We start from the raw sequence: 24,009 nt of genomic DNA on the forward strand, positions 1-24,009 counted from the left end.
TCACGAGTTGTCATGACCAGCTATCCCTAGTTGCAATACGGACCAATGGCAAGAACGACAAATTCGATTAGAGCAGCACAAGTTTAATGTGACAGGGCAAACAGAAGGCAGCCAGATTTCTGGGTGTAGGGCAATCACCCAAGGTACCTTTTCATATTAAAGTCTGTGCATCAGTAGAATCTGGGACCCAAGTTGTCTATGTTGGTTATTCATATTCCAGACAACTTGTGTTGTTCCCCGTTTACTCTTAAAATGAATGGACATAGTCACTTCACGGTTATTTCGAACGAAGATCCTGCATTGAATCTGTTCGCCGTTTTTTGATGCTGTGGCGAAAAGGTGGGCAATCACGATGTGAAACGTTGCTATACCTTCATTTCCTTCATTATTGTCCTGGTGAGGGAGAAAGGTGATTGGCTCTGTCGATCAGAAGGGGGCACCGGCGCATTGATGGCCTAATTTAATCACGGATATAATTGGAAATGTTCACTTTTAATGGTTCGATGTTGTTCTTTTTTTTATATGATACTTGAGCACTTTCTGGGACTTGGCAATAAACTAAATCTCAAGTAGTTTTCGAATTGCCTCGCTGTTACTTGTGCAGGCGGTTCATGTCAGAGACGACTCACAGTGCCTCACAAACAGCACTTAAGCTTCGGTGTGTCTGATCATGGTACCGCCTTTTCAGTTTTGATTCTGTTCCACGTTAAGAGCTGTCAGTTTTTGGATTCGCTGGAGAGCAAAGTGGGTAATGTGAAATGTGAGGTATTTTTCTTCAGCCAAAATCTTTGACGGCGAACTTGGGAAAGTGTCAAGAAGAATGGTCATTGGCAGCAAATATCCGGAAAACCTTCATCGCTGTATCGGTTGGGCCCATCCACCCTCCAAACAAAATAGCCAAACTCGCTGACTGAGTAACAAACATCATGCGTATTTTGCAAGTGGTGTATTCAAACCGTTTCCGGTGGCTGGAGAATCTCAGAGTTGTCGAGCATGGAAACAAATCCCGCGATCCAACTTATGAGGACCTGTAGGGATAATTCAGGGAGCTAGGAGAGAAATTAAAGAGGAGGACCTCAAAGGTAGTAATCTCGGGATTACTGCCGGTGCCATGTGACTGCCAGCATAGAATTGAATAAAAAAAGGCAAGATGAACACGTGACTTGAGGAATGGTGCTGCAGGGCGGGTTCCAGATTTGTTGGATTTTGCGACCAGTTTTGGGGAATGTGGGACGATAAGAAAATTAACGATCTACATCTGAACCAGACAGGAACGAATGTCCTTTCGGGAGTTTTTGCTACTGCTGTTGGGGAGATTTTATACTAATGTGGAAGAGGGCTGCGAACCACACCATTAAGCAAGTCGGCAGTGAGGTGGAAACTGGAAATGCTAAGAATCAGGAAGATAGCATTAATAATGGGAAGAGTAGGCAGAGAGCAGATGAATGCAAAAGAACTGGTGGCCTGAAATGCATCTACTTTAATGCATGGAGAATAGACAGATGAACTTAGGGCTTAGGTTGGTGCCTGGGAATATGACGTTTTTGCGATCACAGAGATTTAGTTGAAGGAAGGGCATGTATGGCAACCAAATGTTCTAGGATATAGACGCTTCAGACGGGAAAGGGAGGGAAAAAAGGGAAGGAGTTGCATTGCTGGTCCGGGATGATATCATGGCTGTGCGAAAGGAGGACACCATGTTGGGCTTGGGTCGTGAGACACTATGGATGGAGCAATGAAATAAGAAGGGTGAGATTAGATTTTTGGGGCTGTATTGCAGTGAGCGTGAGGTGTAAGAACAAAATAGTTAAACAGATCATGGAAAGACGTAGAGGCAATAATTTAGTGTTTATTGGAGATTTCCGTTTTCCCAACATTGACCGGGATACTCTTAGCGTCAGAGGTCTGGATGGGATACAATTTGTAAGAAGCCTCCAGGTGAGTTTTCTGGAGTGGTATATCAATAGTCCGACGAGGCAATAGGCTACATTGGAACTGATATTGGGGAATAAGCCAGGGCTGGTGCTAGCAGTTGCTGTGGGTGATTTCTTTGAGAAGTGTCCAATATTCTGTAAGTTTTAGAATACTCATTGACAAAGATGAGAGTGGTCCTGAGGAAAGAGTACTAAACTGTGCCAAAGCTAATTACATCAAAATTATGCAGGAGGTCGGAAATGTGGATTGGAAACAGCTATTTGTAGGAAGGTCCACATTTCATATGTGGCAGGCTTTCAAAGATAGGTTAAATATAGTGCAGGATAGGCATGTCCCGTTGAAGGCAAAGGATTCGAAAGGCAATATTCGTGAACTGTTGATGACAGGACAATTGTACGACTCACCAAGAGGAAAAGGCAAGCATACATAACGCCTCGGCAGCTAAGAACATAATGGTCCCTGGAGGAACATGAGAAGAGTAGGACAAGTCTTAAACGAGGAATGAAGGGGGTTAAAAGGGGTCATGAAACAACTTCACGCGAGCACAATTGAGGAGAATCTTAAAGCCTATTATTCATATATAAGAAGTAAACGGGTAACCAGAGAAAGGATTGGTCCACTAAAGGAAAATGAACGAAGGCTGTATGTCGAATCTGAGAGATTGGGTATGATTCTGAATGATTATTTTGCATCAGTGGTCACAGAGGAGAGTAACATGGTGAATGCTGAGTCTAGAGTAAGACATTTGATTAGTCTAGATCATGTTGACAGAAGTAGGGAAGCTGTGTTGGGCAGGCTAGTGGTAATTAATGTGGACAAATCCCCAGGAACGGATGGGATCTATCCCTGGTTTCTGAGTGAGGTGAGAGAGGAAATAGTTGGGGCCCTGGCAGATATCTTCGTGGCATCCTTCAGCACAGGTGAGGTTCTGGCTGACTGGAAAGTTGCTCATATTGTCCCCTGTACAAGAAGTATATAGGGATATTCCGGATAACTACAGAACAATGGGCCTAACATCAGTGTTGGGAAAGTTGCTGGAGAAGGTACTGAGGGATAGGATTATTCATATTTACAAAATAATGTGCATATCAGTGAGAGGCATAGATTTTTTCGGGGAAGTGCCCAAGTTGATAGATGAAGGAAAGGCTGTTGATGTCACATACATGCACTATAGTAAGGAGTTAGATAAGGTAACCAAATACAGAACGTAAAGTAACATGGTGTGCAGGGTGTTCTAGACAAGTGGATAAAGAATTAGTTGAGCAATAGGAGACATAGAGTGGCAGTTGAATGAGTTTCGGGAAATGGAGAAAGATGAGCAGTAGTGCTCCACAGGGGTCAGTGTTGTGGCCACTTTTGTTTGTGATATACATAAATGATCTGGAAGAGAGCACTGTTGGAATGATCAGAAAGTTTGCAGATGACACGAAGATTTCTGGACTAGCAGAAAGTATAAGTGACCGTTAAAGAATACAGGAGGATATTGATATACTGGAAATTGGGCGTAAAAGTGGCAGCTGGAGTTCAAAACAGACAAATGTGAGGTGAGACATTTCGGTTAGTCTAATTCTAGATGGGGTTATACAATGAACGGAAGAGCTTTGGGAAAAAAAAGTTGATGGACAGAGAGATCTGTGAGTACAGGCCCATTATACACTTAAGGTTGCTGCACAGGTGGATAGAGTCGTCAAGCAGGCATTTAGTATGCTTGGCTTCATTGGATGGGGTATTGAATAGAATGGCTGGCAAGTCATGTTAAAATCGAACAATACATTGGTCTGGCCACACTTAGAATACTGTGTAAATTTCTAGTCGCCACATTACCAAAAGGATGTGGACGCTTTGGAGAGGGCGTGTAAAAGGTTTAAGCGGATGTTGCCTCGTATGGAAGTTGCAATCTAGGAAGAGAGGTTGCGTACATTAGGTTTGTTTTCATTCGAAAAAAGGAGTTTGAGGGGGACCGTTTTGAGGTTTACAAAATCATGAAGGGTACAAACAGCGTCGATAGAGAAAAGTTTTATTTCCCAGGTTGAAGGATTAACTACCGAGAGGTCACGCTTTCAAGGTGAGAGGTGAAATGTTGAAGAGGGATACACGCGGCAACTACTTGGCACAGCGGGTGGTGGGTGTCTGGAATGCGTTCCCAGCAGAGACTGGAGAGGTAATCATGGTAGATACATTTAAGATCCGTCTGGATAGATGCATGAGTAGGTGGGGAGCAGAGGGATACAGATGCTTAGGAATTGGGTGACAGGTTTAAACAGTAGATTTGGATCGGCTCAGGCTTGATTGGATGAAGGGCCTGTTCTTTGTCTGTACATTTTTATTAGTCTTCCTTCTTAAATTACGCCAATTTCGTTACAAAATTTGCGAGTTGTAAGTGTCTGAAGTGAATCGATGCTGAAACACTAGTCATAACAAATCTGAGTTTTGGATTTTGTGTGGTAGCGTGGTCGAGCGGTCGAATATGCTGGATTTTTAAGCTTCAGTTTCTATCGAATCGTGGCTTCAAATACCAGCATCAGAAGTGCGCTACTATGTGGAGATGTATGTCAGAGAACTGCGCATGTGTGGATGCCTTTTAATTTGAGTGTTTGCAGCTCCTCAGTCTGCTTACCCTCTCGGTGATAAAATCAGCGGCCGTCTCTAAAAACAACGCAAGTTCCTGCTGTCCGACGTATCCTCATATCCCGTCGATAACTTTGCTTTAGGATATCTGCGTTGCCAGTTTCTGTATCTCAAATGGTCAGCGCAGTTGGATGAAATGTTGGTGATTCGAGCCCACCCAGGGAATAAGCCTCAAATATTTCAGCACAACTATTTACCCCGACCATATATTGACATTGTAACCGGTAAAACGCATCCATGATTCACCCCAAGTCCACAGGGAGTGAGATGTTTACACGCAGCAGAATACGACATCACGTTCTCCAAGCTCCCGATGCCAAGAGAAAGCGGCCACTGCAGCTTCAATCAGCGACTTTCTGCCAAGCCATGGGAAACTCGTGGAAACTCCTTCCTTAGTAACAGCTCTTTCCGTGTGAAAGGAGCAAAACTTTCACTTTAAATTGGAAAGGGCTTCAGGGCATTGGAATGTTGATCCAGTTCTTCGAACGTGTTATAAATAAAACTCCTGACTTGACAATAATAAGTGGTAAAGGTTTTAGGTAGAAAGAACAAAGAAAGTGTTGATTGAGACGACTCTGTCTCGTCAGCAGATGGGAAATGCCCAACACGTAAACGGGAATGATTGGGTTTCCTTAGGTAATTTCCCGACTGATTGACTGTCTGTCAGAGTGATTGGAAATCACATCAGCGATATAAAGGTGAGGGTAAAAATATTACGGGTAAATTATTAAGGTTGAACCTTAAATCCCGGGACAAGTGCTGAATCGATTGTAATGCTTTGAAGGAATAACTGAAGTGAAAGGTGTGAATGATATTTTTGTGATTAGGAGGAATGAACTGGATCCTAACAAATTGCTGATGAATTATGCTCGCAATATAATAGCAAACTAATCCACAGTGCACCGTGCTTGGTTAGCTCAGTCGGTGCAGTGTGAGATGCTTAATCTGAGGGTAGTGGGTGCAAGCCTCACAATGGGCGCTTTCACTGCTTAATACAATTCCGGCTTTTCGTTCCACGCGTAGTATTGCAACACTTCGCAGGGGAATGTTCTTGCTGCTTTCATTGACACATCTGTCCGCCTGCTTTTGATCACACGTCGGTTTCTGAGTGAACACTGTTTCCATTTTACTGGAGGCGCCAGAGACAACTTTATCAGTGCAGCCGAAAATACAATGAATGATGTCCGTTTCAAAATGTGAGGTTCCAAACCAACCGTGCACCACCGAAAGTGTTCAAAGGCACGGAAAGCGAATGGCCACTTGCTAGGGGTCTGACAGAGACGGACCAATGTCACATGTCCTGAACCAATTTTCAGTGATTCAGATTGTTCTGATAGAAACAGAAGGGAACTCTCCCTCAACATTTTGCAATTGTTCTTCTTGTGTTTAACGTAATGTACAATATATTTTGAGCAACGAGGGTGGAGGTGCGGCAGGATCGTGAGGTTTCAGTGTGGGACATAAACACAGTAAGTCAAATATCCCCAGAACTCGGGAGAGATGTTTGGTCCAGGATCACTGCCACCTTCTGTTTCTAAACCAACAAATGAAATTACTGGAAAATCTCAGCAGGTCTGGTGGCATCTTGGAAATAAAAATCGATTTAAGACTTCTGGACTAGTGACACTTCTTTTCCATGTCTGTCTCCACCTGTTTTCGCACACTCTTCCTTTTTTTATTGAATGTCTCCTGACTTCCAACTTTATATTCAGTTTCTCTTTTATTACTTCCTCTCCAACCATTTTCCCAGTCTCCAATTTTGTATCAGAACTGTTCCATCTTTCACATTGCCCAGAACTTCGAACTGAACAAATAACTCTGTTTCTCTTTCCTTAGATTGCAGATGGCCAGAGGCTGGAAGGCAATGTTGTTCCGAAAACTCATCCATGATTCACCCCGAGTCCACAGGGAGCAAGACGTTTACACGCAGCAGAATACGACACCACCTTCTCCAACCCCCCGATGCCAACTGAAAGCGGCCACTGCAGCTTCAATCAGGGCTTCCTGACAAACCCTGGGACACAGCTCGTGGAAACTCCTTCCTCATTAACTGCTCTTCCCGTGGGAAAGGAGCAAAACTTCCATTTTAAATTGGAAACGGCTTCAGGAGATTGGAAGGTTGTTCCTATTCTTGGAACGTGTTATAAACAAAACTCCTGTCTTGAAAATAAGAAGTGGTAAACGTTTTAGGCAGGAAGAACAAAGAAAATGTTGCTGTGAGGACTCTGTCTTGTCAGCAGATGGGAAATTCCCAACACCGTATACAGAAATGGTTGGGTTTCTTTCGGTAATTTTCCGACTGATTTACTGTCTGCCAGAGTGACTGGAAATCACTTCATATGAAAATATTCGGGTTGAATCATAAATGCCGTGACAAGTGTTAAATAGATTGTAATGTTTTGAAGAAATAACAAAAGTGAAAGATATGAATTATGTTATTTGTGATTGGGAGGAATGAGCTGGATCTTTGCAAATTGCTGTGCCAGGTGAATCATGCTCAGAATGAAATAGCAAACTAATGCATCGTGTCCCAAGCCTGGATATCTCAGTTCGGTGCAATGTGAGTTGTTTAATCAGAGAGTCGTGCGTCCAAGCCCCATAATAGTCGTTTTCACTGTTTAACAGAGTTCCAGCGCTTCGTTCCACATGCAGAATTGCAAGCCAACGCTGGTGGAGCATTCTTGTTGTTTTCGCTGACACAAATGTCCTCCTGCTTTGATCACATGTGTGAAAGCGGTCTGCACTTTACTGGAAGCGCCAGATACAACTTTATCAGTGGAGCTGAAAATGCTATGAATTACGTCCAATTCAAAACGTGAGATTCCACTTCATCCGTGCACCAACCAAAGTGTTCAAAGACACAGAACGCGAATGGCCATTTGTTAGTGATCTGACAGAGACGGATTAATATCTCATGGGTCGTGAACAAAAATTAACTGATTTAGAATGTGCTGATGGAACGGAACGGAGGTCTCCCTGTACATTTTGCAATTGTCCTTGTTGTGTGCTCATGTAAGTTTATGTAATGAACAGTTTATTGCCAGTAACGAGGGTGGGGGTGGGGAAGGATTCTGAGGTTTCAGTGTGGGACAGACCTGATCTGATCGAACGGGTAAGTCAAATATTCCCAGAACATGAGAGAGCGGATTGGTCCAGGATCACTCCCATCTTCTGTTTCAGAATCAACAGGTCCGGTCGCATCTTGAAAATGAAAACCGAATGAGATTTCGGGACTGGTGACACATCTTTTTCAATCTTCATGTCCCTCTGCCTTTCTACAAACTTCCTTTTTATTGAATATATCCTGACTTCAAACTTTATATTCAGCTTCACTTTTATTGCTTCCTCTCCAAACATTTTCCCAGTCTCTAAAATTGTATCATGCTTGTTCTATCTCTCACTTTGCCCAGGAATTCCAACTGAACAAATAACTCTGTTTCTATTTCCTTAGATACCAGATGGCCAGAGATTGGAAGACATAGGAGCGGTTAGCGCTTTCAGAATATCTAATCTGCTTCATCATTCGATCTTGGCTAATATCGTTCTTAACCCCATTCTCCAGTCCTCTACCTGAACACTTAATCCCTAGTCTTAGGATCCAGTCTTTTTCCCAGAGTGGGTCCTCATCTGTCCCAAAACCCTCCACATGTGTTGGCAGCTGTTACACCGTGTCTACGTGTCATCAATCTCAGTTTCATATCATGATCGATGGGGTTTTATTGCATTCTCATCAGCAAACCTTGTTTTGAATTTACTCGCCAAATACTACTGTAGCGGTGAAAAGAATATAATTCCGAATACCTGATGCGTGAAATTCATTTTCAAATTTCTATTCGCAGTGGTCCTTCATATGTGGCGATGTCTATATCACTGCTGGCCATCCTGTTTAAGAGTGCCGTTACATATGTTCCTCTGTCTTGGCGCTGCAGGGAAAATTGTCTGCGCCTTTTTAGCCAATATTTCCTGGATATTTCAACATGGTATATTTTATTTTTTCAATCATGTCCTCTTTAAGGATACAGTTACCGGGCACTGATCCTTTCTGTAACAACAGTACCGCATTTGCTTGACATGCGAAGGTGGCCTGGATCAGTAACAAGGAGAGCATTCATTTCCTTCTGTCACAGCGAACACTGCATTCATGATGTTAGTCTCTGTCAAATGCATCCGAAAATGTGCTCTGAAAGCTTCATTTGAACGCTGTCTGGCGTTTCTCAACGTGTGTCAACCAAAACCAGAAATCCTCAATCATAGTTTGGAGCAGTTCACATATTCGAGTTTCGAAGCAGCAGGCACGGATACAGTTCATTCAGTCAACCACAGAAATGAAAAGATTTACAGGCACAGATGAACTATCGACTCTTGTTCTCATACTGTTACTAATATTACCGTGTGGCCTGAAGTCTAAGCCATATTGTAACTGAAAATTTGGAAATCACAGACAGGCTGCCGAATGAGGCATTATGTATTTTGTTTTCTTGTTCTCACAGAGTTCCAGGAAAGTATGACAGCGAGGGAGAGGAATGCAAGTCAAGTGCAGCTCTGGTGAAACACCTTCTGTCTGATTTAGTCATCAACAAGAAACGTGATGCGACTAAAGCGGGAAACCTTTTCACAACTCGAACAAAGAGCAATCACGAACAGTGACCACCTCTTTGACATTTCAGATCGTCTTTGACCTTCCCTGAATATGTATAGAAACTAATTTTTGTACACCTCAAAGTGAGAAGTGTTTGATATACCGACAATAAGTGAGTCGCATTTCCTTGATTGCCACATAGGTTTCCAACTCAGCTTGCAGCCAGGTGGCAGTTGCTCATGGCTCTGCTGGTTAATGCACTATTATAGAGAAAGAAAAGGAAAGTTGGAACTCTTATTGGCTCTGGGTTTCGAATAATCTTGCTACGTGTTCTGCCATTCTCGGATTCCTGTACTAAATCAGTTTTTCAGTTCATCCGAGATGCAGGAGAGTCAGCGTTTCTGGCAGGAGCAGAATTCATCATCTCCAGTGATCACTTTATCTGAAGAGAGAAAATGAGCAAAGTTTCACACAGCGACTAATCGGAATTGCATTCCGTTTCAGCATGGTAGCAGGTATGGGCTCGCAAATTCAAAGCCAGATTTGCTGATGAGAACAACAAGCACTACCGATCAGATAGAGCCATTCCTTTCCACCGCTTATTCTGCAGATCTGGTGCAGTTGCTGTGAGTATGCTGCAGGGTATCATCAGCTACATGCTCTTGGGTTTCCGGTTTTGGCCTGTGTGCCACGTGGCTGAGCAACCTGAGACTCTGAGTTCAGATTCCAGTTCTTAAGAAGGCTTGTGTTTGCATCCCTGCTCGGCCACGTGTGCTAAAGGATTAAGCTGGCAACGTATTGCAGGGATGAGTTTTGTTAAAATTGAACAGAAAAAAAAAACAGTCATTTCTTCTAACCCGGCTCTGATGTGGCACAGCAGAAAACAACCAACATGTCAGTGCCCATGTTTTCCCCTTCTGCTGTAGTTGTCACGTTCCTCTCCAGCTCGAAAGGCCACCAGCATAATATGCAACTCAAAAACAGGCTGCGCCAATCATTCATATTCCAGACAATTTGCAGTTTTCATCGTTTCTCCGAAAGTGAATGGAGATATTTATTTCCCTGTTGATGTGAAATTAGGTTCTACATTGAATCTGCTCGCAGTTTTCTGTTGTTGTTGCGAAAAGGAGGGAAATTGCGATATGAAACTTGGTTACTTTTCCCTAATTTCCATAATTTCTGTCCTGATGAGAGAGGCTGGTGATTGGTCCTCTCGACCTGGTGGAGACATCAGCCCAATTGTTAACCTCATCTAATCGTGACTGTAATTGGTAATCTTCACGTTTCATGGTTCATTGTTAGTCAGTTCTGATTCATGTAACTTGAGCACTTTCCTGGAAGTATTGGTGCACTAAGGCGCCAGTACGTTGAAAGCACCATTTGGAATTGTCTCGCTTAATTTGTGTGAGCAGCTCATGACTCAGACGACTCGCTCTGCCTAACAGACAGCATTCATGAGTCCGTGTGTCTGAAAATAGGTTCTCTTTGTCAGTTCTGCTTCTGTTCATAAGTTGTCAGTTTTTGGTTTCGCTGGAGAGTTGCGCGGGCAACATGATTTGTGAGGTATTTTCCGCAGCCAAAATCTCCCACTGAAAAGTTGGGAATGTGTCAAGAAAAATGGTCATTGGCAGCCTAATACCAGAAAAAATTGATTCGTTGCTGGTTTTAACCGAAGCAGCCTGTGGGAACTATCTCAAATGGGAGAGTACTCGCTTTGCATGCGAGAGATTGCGGGGTTGCTAGCTGCGTTCTCCATCCCCTTTTAGGGCGGCACCGCGGCTCAGTGGTTAGCACTGCTGCCTCACAGCACAAGTGTTCCACGTTTGATTCCTGTGCGTAGTTTGCACATTCTCTCTGCGTCTGCGTGGGTTTCTTCCCACACTCCAAAGATGTGCAGGGCAGGTGAATTTGACATGCTAATTTGCCCATAATGATCGGTGCATTAGTTCGAGGGAAATTGGTCTGGGTGGGTTAATCTTTGGAGGGTCGGTGTGGACTCGTTGCGCTGAAGGGCCTGTTTCCATACTGTAGGGAAGCTAATCTAACCATCTTCTGGAAAACTAGCCCAATGCACAGACCAAGTGATGAGTGCCTATTCAAACTGGTGTTCGCCACTGCAGCATCTCAGAGGGGCTGAGCCCGTAAACAAACGCTCTATTTGCCAAATTTTCAAGTTTATTCTTTTTCAACTTTCCTGTCTGTATACAGATCCATATGCCTTTGAAATGTTGAGAGTATACCAGAATCCACCACTAAATCTGACAATTCATTCCAAACACGCAAACCTTTCTGAGTGAAAAAAACAATGTCCTTCAGATCCCTTTTAAATTTTACTACTCTCCCCTTAAAACATTGTTCCCTTGTTTTGAACTTGCCTGCCTTGGGAAGAAATAGTCATTGACCATTTAGTCTACCGTCTCCTTCATATTGATATAAACCTCTGTAAGCCCATCTCTCAGCCCTCAAGCTCCAGGGAAAATTTTCACATCCTGTTCAGCTTTACGCGACAGTCCAAACACTGTATGCCTTGCAACATCCTCATAAATATTATCAAACTTACGCCAAGTTCGCCATTGAAAGTGCATGTGCGTAAGTGCCTGAAGTGAGGCGATGCTGAAACACAAATCATGAAAAACGTGGTTGCGGGGCTTTGTGTGGCAGTGTGGCAGAGGTGTCGAAGGAACTGGCTTTAAACTATAACCTCGATCCAGTCATTGATTTGAATTCCCACAGGTGAAGTCGGGAACTCCGTTTTTCATGAAAGACCTATAAACAGTGAGATGTCAGGATTTGATCCCATATTCGGCTGTTTTTTCACAGGAACTTTCATTAACTAAGGCTGAGGGACTGCCCAAGCTCAACGATTCAAAACTATGCGTGCATTTACTTGACTATTCGAACACAGGAACTTGGACTCATTTTTTGTGTGTTTCACAGTTACTCGGTGTAAATTTAAAACAGCCTCTGGTTATGCAGAAGAGTTCAAAGCTGGATATTCACCACTGAAAATGCACAGGAAGAGGCAATCTCTTATTGCTTTTGTTGTAAACTGATAACTTAGACTGTTTAAACTGACAGGATAACGCGGATCCATCCATCCTCTTGGGCACCTTTAACTGCATTAATATCCGCAAAGGTAAACTCACACTAAGAGGAATGGGCTCATTGTGGTGAATTGTTAAGGAGTGGTGTGTGAGTCTGAGTGAATAGTGGTCAGTAAATACTGACACTGACATTGAACGTTGCAACACCAGCTCCTCACTCACTTGCTGTCTCATGCCTCCCAGTCATCATTGCCTTTCACATTTTCCTCTCGTCCGTTCCACTTCTCAACTTATTCCCGACAGCTTGCAAGTTTTCCCTTAGAAACTGCAGCTTTAGGAAAAGTATTACTGGGATAAAGTCATTGCTCAATGTGATGGGATGCACCGTCAATCCCTAATTACTCGAGAGATTGAGATTTTGAGTTTCTCCGCATAACCCTGGATGTCCTCAGTAGCGGGGTACAGGCATGATGCCATGAGGCAAGGGTTTAGACGTCGTGACATTGAAGGAACAGCGAAATATTTTCAACTGAGAAACGCGAGAACCTTGGAGCGGTAATTGCTGTGATAGCTTTCGCTTGCATTTGCTGCCATTGTCCTTCTAGACAGATGCTGATCGATCTCTGAATTGTTCTGGCAGGATCCGTGTGTGTGTTCTGGGTGCAGCCAGGATTTAGTTTTCATTCGGATAATTCACAAGAAGAGAATTAAATCTACATCTCCTGACTGGGAATGAAAGCCTGTTCTGGGCAATGCAAAATCAGACTCGTATGCAGGGATGTCCATTGATACTGCAGTAGCCTCTGGGACCTGTACAAACTCTCGTGCCTGCTCTTCACGTCATAATCGTCTTCGTCAGCAGTGTTTCTCTCTCCAAGTTTCCAAGTCGGTTCATATTATCACCCTTGGTTTCAATGTGAAGAAGTCAACGCTGTGATAATCTGATGTTGTTCAGCAGATATACTGCAGCAAGTTAAGTAAAGACTGATGCAAATACGAGCTCGTTTTGAGCTGTGCTGATGTTTTGGCAGCAAGAAAGGCATCGTTCAACTCGCCTCATTTCAGATGACGGGCTCGAAATGACCAGTGGTTTCTCGCTGAATTAGTTCAGTCTCTGGAATGTAAAAAACTTCAAATATGAAAGTACAGTGAAATGAAATGGTTCACAGAGTGGGGAATTCCAAGTGAAACAGTTACGGTGATTATGTTTGCTGATTTTTCACCTTGTGAATGCTGTTTCCCTGATGTGGACGTTTACATTACCTAGAGACAAACTGTCACAGCCAAACATGGTCTTTGGGTCAGTGACAGAATTGGTAACACGCCTGACATCGAGTTAGGGGATTATCGGTTCGCATTTAAAATCATGAGGATGCAGTCCATTCCTGTTGTCTGTTAGGAACGGAAGGGTTTGGGTTTTCGAATTTACAGTTTCTTTAGCCCACTTCAAATTCTAGCTCAGATCAACGTCTCTCATTGTCTGTAAAACTGGCTTTGGTTTAACCAAAAGCTGCCTTTTGGCGGTTGAGCTTGCATGTTGGAGCGGACAGCTGAAGTGAAGCACAAGGAGCTGGTCAAATTCTGAGAACTCTGCCACTCTCGGGGAATGTGTCTGTGTGTCTCTTTCTGTGGGAGACACGACGTGGGTAATAACACAGTGTGACTATGTCAAACTTCAATCTCATTGTTGTGTCATCTAAGATCAAAGTGAGAACCTCACTGCCATTTGCACTGGAAACATCAGAGCACAGAAGGTTATGGACCAAAGCTAGAAACTGGGAATGGAATAGACGAATGTCTTTAAACCAGACTGCACCATGGGCCAAATGGGCTTTCCCATTCTGCAAAACTTGAAGACGAGTAGAAAACAATCTGCAGTGAAACTGATCAGAAATGAAAGGGAAAAGCCATTGAGAATAAGTGCAAGAGCGTCTGTCTTCATTCAGTGTAATGACATAGGTAGGATTTGGAACTAGAACTGCCATGGCATTAGTTCTATTTTCGGACAGGGAATGAACGTTTTATTTCCAAATATATCGTGGTAGCAGTATTTCTGACCACTGGTCCGAATCTGGTAATGCTTGGTTTTGTGCCAGGTTATCAAAAATCAAAAAAATGCAGGTTTTGGAAAGCTGAACTAAAAACGAGAATTGATAGAGAAACCCACTACACCTGGCAACGTCTGTGGAGTGAAACAGAGTTTTTTTTAGATGGACATGAAACAGGTTAGTTATAGATTTCTAGATTATACTGTTGGGAAAATGATAATCTTACCTGTCGAATCAGGATATTTATCAAAATCACTCTTGAGCTTACAAACGTCGAATTTGCAATTTAAAAGGACTTAATCAGCTGTCATGCTACTTTCATTTTCCTGAGCTGGTGGAAGGCTATGTTTTAATGGCAACATTTCCTTTTGCTTTCGTTATTTAGCAGTCACGCCGAATGGAGAATTGTTTCTTTTAGTGTCTGCCTCAAAATGTGTCTTTGTTCTTTCTATATTTGTCTCTGTATCCTCCTGGGTCTTTTTCACATTCTCCGAGTCCATATCCCTCATTTCCCATTTCTGCTCTTGAAAAGCCTGACATTCAGAGACAGTTTGAGATTCGAACTGCTGAGAGGCTTTCTGACTCCTGGTTGGAGTCGGTCGAAGTAGTCTCACATTCTCTGGATAATGCGTCTGTCACTTCGACCTGAGGCAAGGAGACATTTCTTCCTCAAAATCTAAAGACTCTTTCGAAGTTAAAGTTGAATTCCTTATCCAACAGAAAAAGAAAATAATTACATTGATAGCTGAAGGATGCATTTACTGTTAGTGTCCAACCAATGAATGGTGACAGCAGAGAATGAGGGTGATCATGTCGTGGTGTCAGTGCCATTACCACAACATTCCCCGGGAATGCTGCAGTGTCTCCTGCCTCACCACTTAATTTCCACAAATCTGGGAATGAAAGAATGAGAATAAGAGGATGAGAAGCAGAAGTGCTTGTGGAACTGCGGGAAGAATCTCCAAGTTAAAATAGTAGTTAAAAAGAGCAACATACACTACTGGACTTAAATCTGGAGAATGAAGACGGAACTCGAAATCAGAATATAAATCAATTCAAACAGGACACTGAGTTTCTCGATCAGCAACACAATACTTGTGAGAAATAACGAGCTTTCAATACAATGAGCAGGCACCAGTGTGATGGGAGATGCTTTCACCAGCTAAGCCACGGCGCCACGTTAAAAGCCAGATTTGTCGTCCATATGTGCAATGTCTGAACCACTTGACCACAGGAATTCGAAAACGCGTTTTCTGTATTAGCGTTGCTCAGTATGAATGGCAATCAAACTCTGCTTGTGCAAAAACAGACATTTCAATGCTGAGCATGCCCCACTGAAAAGGCACAGAAAAAGACAGTATCCTCTTGCATTGGCATCCAACAGATATTTTCATCTGTTTAAACTGACAGAATAAAGAGGATGTGCTCATCTCCTCTCGCGTCTCATTAACCACGTTAATACACACGCAGGGATTTTCAAACCAAGATGAACAGGCTCATTGTTGTGATTGACAGCAGTGGTGTGTGAGTCATTGCGAACAGTGAGAAATAAATAGCACTGACACTGAGCCTTGCACCATCAGCTCCACACTCACATCTTGTGTCATGTCTCCTCGGCATCAGTGCATTTGACTTTAATTATTCTATCCTGCACCTGTCCTCAAATTACTCCCGACCGCTTGCAGTCGAATTAGTAAATGCAATTATTAGAAATGCATTTCTGGGACAATGAGATAAGATTCACTGCCCATCCCTAATTATCTCAAAGATGTAGGGGACGAGTTACTTTTGTCAACTCCTCAAAGACGCCACTCCTGACGCCACCTTGTCAATGTAACTCACTGAGGGAAGAGCAAACTGACGCCACTCAGTCAGTGTTACTCATCCAGGGAAGGGCAGACTGACCCCACACTCTCAGTGTAACTCAGCAGACTGATCCCACACTGTCAATATAAGTCATTCTCTGAAGAGCAGTCTGACCCCACTCTATAAATATAATTCCCTCAGGGAAGAGCAGACTGATCCCATTCTGTCTATGGCACTCACCCAATGAACGAACACTAAACCCACTCTACCAATGTAACTCGCCAGGGAGGACCAGACGGAAGCCAGACTGTCAACATAAATTATCGAGGGAGGCGAATACTGACCCCGCTCTTTCTATTTCACTCAGCAGGGAAGAGCAGACTGTTACCACTCTGTGAAAGAAATTCGCCCAGGGAAGGGCAGACTGACCCTACTGTATCTGCGTGACTGACACAGGTAAGAGCAACTAACCCAACTCTGTCAACGTATCTCCCTCAGGGAAGAAGACGCTGACCCATCTCTGGCCATGTAGCTCACCCAGGAAACAGCAGATTAACCCTACACTGTCTATTTAAGTTCACAAAAATCCTCTGAAGTACGTCCTATCCAGACACTCCTATTACAGAGACATCACTGCCTCTGTCACCGTGTGCGTTTAATGGCGATTCCAAATAACCTGCAAATGTTTAGAATGTGGCAGCAAACCAGAGCAACCACAAAGAAATTGGGCAAATGTGCAAACTTCCATCAGGCTGTCACCTAAGCTTGGAATGGATACCAAACCCGACAGCAGTCGTGATTATAAAATGGTAGAACAGAAACCTAGCAAAAAGAATTGCGTCCCTGTGTGTTGCAACGATGCTGAGTATTAATTAAGCCCCCTTACTGTAGTTAATTTCCATTTTCATCACTGCCAACTTTCTTCAAAGCAAAGCACGCACTTGCTTTTTTCAGAGTTCCTATATCCCGCTTTCATCGCGCTTTTTACCGAATCATATTTCTGACTTTACAAACTACGTCAAACAACTGCAGAATGAGTTTTGTTCCATTCTCCACTGATGTTGATGCTAGTAATCCGGCATATTCGAGTAGGACTTGATGCACTTGCGGGTGGTGTATTCGCGGTATTTTGGCTTCTTTTTTTCATTTTCGGTCTACTATTTCGAGTTCATTGCGCAGACTTCTGAAGAAGACTTTTTGGAGTCGAAATGGTAACTGTGTTTTCTCTCGCAAGACAGACGTAGCTTTATTTCTGTTCTCTTATAAATTGATCTTCTTCTGATCTTTGCAAGTGAAATAGGGTGCATTACTATTGCTCGGTTTTAGTTTCAAAATCAAGAGAAACATGAAGGAGAGAATATCAAAGAACACAAAGTTCTCAGTTGTTAAGATAATTTTTGCAGCAATGGTGGACATGAAGGTCAACTTAAGATAACGGTTCAAGAACATTTAGTCTGTGGAAGTGGTATGTGACTTTAGTTCCAAATATATGTTTCTGTTCTTCCAGTACATCTTTTTGACTCCCAGAAAATATTGATTGTTTTCTGTATTCACTTTGTTTCGCGACATCTGTCTTCTGGTCCACCAGGGACAACTTGAATTTGCGTCTGCATTGGATAAGATTTCGCTCTTTCTTTCGAGAAGCAAACCTGTGTATTATGTAACACTTATCATGCTGATGGCGAAGAAGTTCAAAATGAATTACGGTTTATGGATCGTGAGCAAGAATGAAGTGATCCACTTGCGAACAGATGTCACCACGCCCTATTCCTACATCGGGCCTGAACGGTCCATTGGCAGAGTCTGCAGACAGGAAATGTCTAAGTGACTAGTCCTTTGTTCAGTTTGATTTGATACCAATGGTAGTGCTGTTTTGGTGCAGAAATGTGCCAACATCTCTGACGTTAGAGTCAAAATTTAAGTCACATCTACTCCATGGAGTGTCTTCGCATATCGGAACATGCTGACATGGAAACATCTAACTCTGACAGCAAAGGTTTTTTCATTAAACTGGGAGTATGTTTAACTAAGCAATTCAGACAGCCAGGATGAATAATTGGCATTTGGTTCTTCAAGCTGAGCTCTCCACACCAACTGCTCCAACGAAGCCCGTGGATAAGTTCCCCATCGATTATTTTGGTCAATTTTAGCCTCAACAACAACCTATTGTTCTGAACAATGCTACACCACAAGCAGAGGGCTAAGTCTGATTTTCATCGTTAATTTTCAATTTCAGTTCTTAATGCACAGTTTCTTACGAATGTGGACAGCAGAAGACCGTTAATATTCCATTTCTAATATTTCCAGAAAATTCTACTCCGCTGATATCGCCTTGCCTTTTCACATCGCAGGCCAGGAACCTGGATCAGTCGAGTTCCTTTCCACACATGGAGTTGCTTTTTTCTAATTCATTGACTGCTGATATAATAGATTATTGGCCTTGAGAGTCAGCTGTAAATTAGGTTGAACTTTCTCAGCTTGACTTTCAACTGATCCTAAAAAAAATTCATCACCTGCAGGTAAGTGTATTGCATTGCTTCTTGTTTTGCTGAATTCCACACCCCGAACATCCAAATTTCATGACAGTTCGACAAATGTGTTGAAACTGATTCGTGTTGGAAGTTGGTGGCTTTTTGTGTCTCGACATATAATTTATTCAATTAGATGACTGGGTCAGTCTTGAAATTACTTCGGATTCTTCACAGTTGAAAATTTACTTTCGATTGAATGCAAAGCTCAAGCTCCACGAAATCCAAATCCTGCAAAGGAATTAATGACTTTTAAAAGATTCAACGCTGTGAACAGGATTCGAAGCTGTGCAGGAAGACCCCATTGGATTTCAAATCCAACGCCTTAACCTCTCGGCCATCACAGCTGCAGCAAGGATGGCAATTTTCACAGTAAAACAACTGAATTCATTTGTTGGAAGAACAAATTGTCAAGACCCAAAATTTCGCCAAATCCTTTGCAGAGGCCCAGACGAACGTTACCTTAGCAGATTGACAGGCTTTCACCGCAAACTAGATTCTGACACAGCTGAAGTTGTGGGAATGATTCTTCGTCGAATTATAGAATCACGGATGTACACCACGAAGAGAGGATCATTGTCTCACTGCGTCCGATCGATTTTGACTCAATTGCTCATAATCTGGTGCCAAATTAGATATGCTGTTGTGTTTTAATATTCATCGAAATATGGTATTAGAAAAATTGATGCTAAGTCCATAAACACTAGCTACATTAGTAAAAAAAAATCGAAATTAGAAAGAATGCAGAACCAATTTACAGAAATGGATCCAGCAACTTATCTGTAAGTTCTGACATCAGGTAATGAACTTGTGAGCACAAGAGAGGAAGATTAACCGAAGATTTGGAACTTGAAATCGTCTTGACGGAATTATTTGCAAAGTTTTTGCGGTTGTTCTCGAGTCATCAAGTCGTTGAACAATACAACACGGAAAGTGGCCCTTCTTTCCAACTTGACCATGGTGGACAGATATCCTAAGTTAATAGGTCCCATTTGCCAACATTTGGCTCACATCCCTCTAAACCTTGTTACTCATATATCCATCCAGATGCCATTCAATGTTACAGTTGCATCAGACTCCACCAATTTCTCTGGCATCTCATTTTGGACACGTCTGAAAAAGTTGCCCCTGACATCCCTTTTAAATCTTTACCCACTAATTTAAAACCGATGTTTTCTAAATTTTGACTTCCTCACCTGCCGGAAAACACCGTGACGAGTCAACCTATCCATGTCCCTCATGATCTAATAAATAACAATGATTTGACTTTATCATACTTGTCAGGAAGGAAATGTGTGGAGATTATTTGTCGAAGGTATGAAGTAGAAAGTCTTATGTACAGATTTTTAGAAATGCATCTTGGAGAAGTTTTTAATAAGTCATTGAAGTCTAGTAGCAGTTGTAGAAGTCTGTTGTGAGAGCTGCAGAAGGATTTCAGGGCACGAGAACGAAGCATTATTTCCAATGTATGGTGGCTCAGTTCGACCGCACTTGGACTACAGTATGAGGAATTATAATCCTCAATTTAGGAAAGATACTCATGCCATATGAGGAATACCACGAATGGTGATTAGCCTTGATATCATGGATGAACGTTAGTCCTCTGAATTTAAATTGGGCAAATCCCGCCTTTTCTTAACAGTTTCAAAACAAGAGAGGTAATCTCATTGAGAGTTGCAAAATATTTGAAGAGATAAACAAGGTGGTGCAATTAAATTTTGTTCCCTCATTGGTGAATCTAGAATCAGGAGAGGACAATATTAAAATGAAGCATTGTGATTTATGACCAGGATGAAAACTATTGATTTTTGTCTTAGCCTTGAGAAGTCTCACTATTCAGCACTACAGTGAGCCTTGGATATTTGGTCTTTGAATGCATCACTATCGGCCTGACCAGCCGACACTTACTGCATCACTATAGACCTGACCCCTCACACTTACCACCTTAATATCAGCGTGAACCCCTCAAACTTACTGCATCACTATCCATCTGGCGCCCTCACATTTACTGCGCCACTTTCACTTCGAGACGCTCATTTTGACTGCGTCACTATCAGACTGACTGCCAAGCACTTACTTTGTCACTATCGATCATGCCCTTACACTTCCTATGTTACTATCACCCTGACTCCTTACACTTACTGTGTCACTATCAGCCTGAATCCATCACACTTATTATGTAAGTATCAGACTGACGCCTCACACTTACCGTGTCACTGCAACACTGCCTCCTCAAACTTACTATTTCACTATCACCTTGACCCTCTCACATTTACTGCGTCACAATCACACTGACCACCTCACAACTACTGCTTCACTATGAGCTTCAACACTCACACTTACAGCGTCACTACCTGCCTGACTCACTCACACTTATCACCTTACAATCAGCATTACTCTCTCAAATTTATTTCATCATTATTAGGCTGAGGCACTCACACTGACAGCGTCACTAACAGCCTGACCCCCTCATGCTTTCTGCGTTGGTATCTCTCTGATTCCCTCAGAATTACTGCGTCACAATCACTCTGACCGCCTCACACTTAATGCGTCACTATCCCTCTGGCACCCTCATACTTCCTGCATCACTCACACCCTGACACATGCGCACCTACTGCATCCCTATCAGCGAAATCCCACTCACTAACGGCGTCACTCTCTCTCTCACCTGCTCATACTTGATGCGTCACCATCACCTTGACACTCTCTCACTTAGGTCATCAATATCAGCCTGACCCCCTCACGCTTACTGCATCACTACCAGCCTGATCCCTTCAAATGTACTATGTCACTATCAGACTGACCCACTCATACTTACAGCATCACCATCACCTTGACCCCCCAAAACTTAGTGCGTCCGGATCACCCTGAACCTTTCACTCTTCTTGCGTCACCTTCAACCACACCCTGCACACTATCACTCTGACGTCCTCATACTTGATGCATCACTATAACTCTCTCCCACTCACACCGTGTATATCACTATCACCCTGACAACTCATACTCACTGCACCACTATTATCCTGACTCCATCACAATTAGTATATCATTATCAGCCTGACCCCTTACACTTACTGTGTCACTATCAAACTGTCCCCTCACATTTCCTATGTCACTCTCAATCTGACACCTTCAAAGTGTCTGTGTCACTGTCACCTTGAACACGTCACACTTACCGCATTGGTGTCTACCTGAAACCTCATACTTATGGCGTCACTATCATCCTGAGCGGCTCACACTTACTGCGTCACTAGCACACCAATGCTCTCACCTTTACTGCGTCACTATCGGCCTGACACCTCACACGTACTGCATCACTATTAGCCTGACCCGCACACACGTTTTGCGTCACTACTACCCTGATCCCCTCACAATTGCTGTGTCGCTATCAGCCTGAGCCCCTCATTATCACGCTGACCAAGCTCACAATTACAGCATCACTATCAACCTGACCACCTCACACTTTCTCTGCCATTATCACCCTGACCCCCTCACACGTAATGCGTCACTGTCACACTGAGACACTCACATTTTCTGCGTCGTTATCAGCCAGACCCGCCGGCACACAGCGTCACTATCAACCTGGCCCCTCACACTTGCATGCCTCAATATCAGCGTGAACCCCTCGCACTTACTGCATCACTGTCCATCTGCCATCCTCACACTTACTCCACCAGTTTCACCGTGACATCCTCATTTTTACTGCGTCACTATCAACCTGACAGCCACACAAATATTGCGTCACTATCAGTGACGCCCTCGCACTTCCTATGTTAATATCACCTTCACTCCTAAAACCTACTGCGTCACTATCAGCCTGCCTCCATCACACTTTTTGTGTCAGTATCAGACTGAAGCCTCACACTTACCATGTTACTAAAACTCTGCCCCATCACACTGACTGTGTCACTATCAGCCTGACCCCTCAGACGTACTGTGTCACTATCACCCTGACCCACTCATACTTTTTGTATCAGTTTCAGTCTGACGCCTCGCACTGATTGTTTAACTAAAACTCTCCCCCTCACACTGACGGTGTCACTATCAGCCTGACCCCTTTATACTTACTGCGTCGCTCTCACTCTAATCCTCTCTCATTTCATGCGTCACTCTCACCCTGACCTCCTCACGTTTACTGCGTCACTATCACCCTGACCAACTCACACAATCTTTGCCATTTTCACCTTGCCGGCCTTAGTTTTACTGCGTCACCATGAGCCTAACCGCCACACACTTATTGCGTCACTTTCAATCACGCCCTCACACTTCCCATGTTACTATCACCCCGAATCCTTACACTTATTGTGTCACTATCAGTCTGACCCCTCACACGTTCTGTGTCACGATCAGCCGGACTCCATCACATTTATTGTGTCATTATCAGACTGACGCCTCACTCTTATCTTGTCACTAAAACACTGCTCCGTCACATTGACTGTGTCACTATCAGCCTGACAACCTCACACTTACTGCTTCACTATCGCAATGCCCCTCTCTCACTTACGACGTCATTTACACCCTGACACCCCACACTTGCTGCGGCACTATCACACTGAGGGCCTTACACTTAGTGTCACTGTCATCCTGACCCCTTACACTTACTGCGTCACTATCACACTGGTATCTCACACCCACTGTGTCACTATTATCCTGAGCCACTTACACCTATTGCGTCACTATCACTTTGACCCCAACACACTAACTGCATCAATATCAGCCTGACCATCTCACACATACTGCGCCACTACAAGGCTGACTCCCTCACATATACTGCGTCACAATCAGACTTACCCCACAATCATGCTTACTGCGTCACTATCACCCTGACTCCCCAATCTTACTGCGTCAAGATCATTGTGCCCCCATACACTTACAGCGTAACTATCATGCTGACAACGTCACACTTACTGCGTCAAGATCAGCCTGATCCCCTCAAACTAATGCGTCACTATCAGCTTCAACACTCACATTTACTGCGTCACTTTAGCACTACCCCTGCACTCTTACTGCATCCCTATCCACCTTACCCCAACGCATTTACTTCATCACTATCAGCCTGAGACACTCACACTTACAGCTTTACTACAACCTGGCCCTGTGAGAGCATCTACATCATTGTTACCCTGACCCCTTGCCCATACTGCGTCACTATAAGCCTGGCCCCTCAAATGTTCTGCGTCACTATCACACTGACATTTCACACTCACTGCGTCACTATCACCCTGACCCCTCACAATTACTTCATCACTACAACCTGACCCCCTGAAAGCATCTGCGTCACTGTCACCCTGTCACCATCACAAATGACACATTCACACAGTCTGCTTCACTGCCATCCTGACATCTCACACTCACTGCATCACTACAACCTGGCCCTGTGAGAGCATCTACATCATTGTTACCCTGACCCCTTGCCCATACTGCGTCACTATAAGCCTGGC

At 43.4% G+C, this 24,009-nt stretch overlaps 1 non-coding gene across 1 annotated transcript; it reads right to left on the reverse strand.

Moving 5' to 3' along the window:
- Nucleotides 1-18,833: 18,833 nt before the first annotated feature.
- Nucleotides 18,834-18,915, reverse strand: trnas-uga (transfer RNA serine (anticodon UGA)). The gene has a single exon. It is a non-coding gene; the product is annotated as a tRNA-Ser (tRNA).
- Nucleotides 18,916-24,009: the final 5,094 nt, after the last annotated feature.

Source organism: Chiloscyllium plagiosum, unplaced genomic scaffold (genome assembly GCF_037043375.1).
Source record: "Chiloscyllium plagiosum isolate Xiang-an unplaced genomic scaffold, Cpla_swu_hap1 HiC_scaffold_21, whole genome shotgun sequence".
NCBI classification, from domain to species: Eukaryota; Metazoa; Chordata; class Chondrichthyes; order Orectolobiformes; family Hemiscylliidae; genus Chiloscyllium; species Chiloscyllium plagiosum.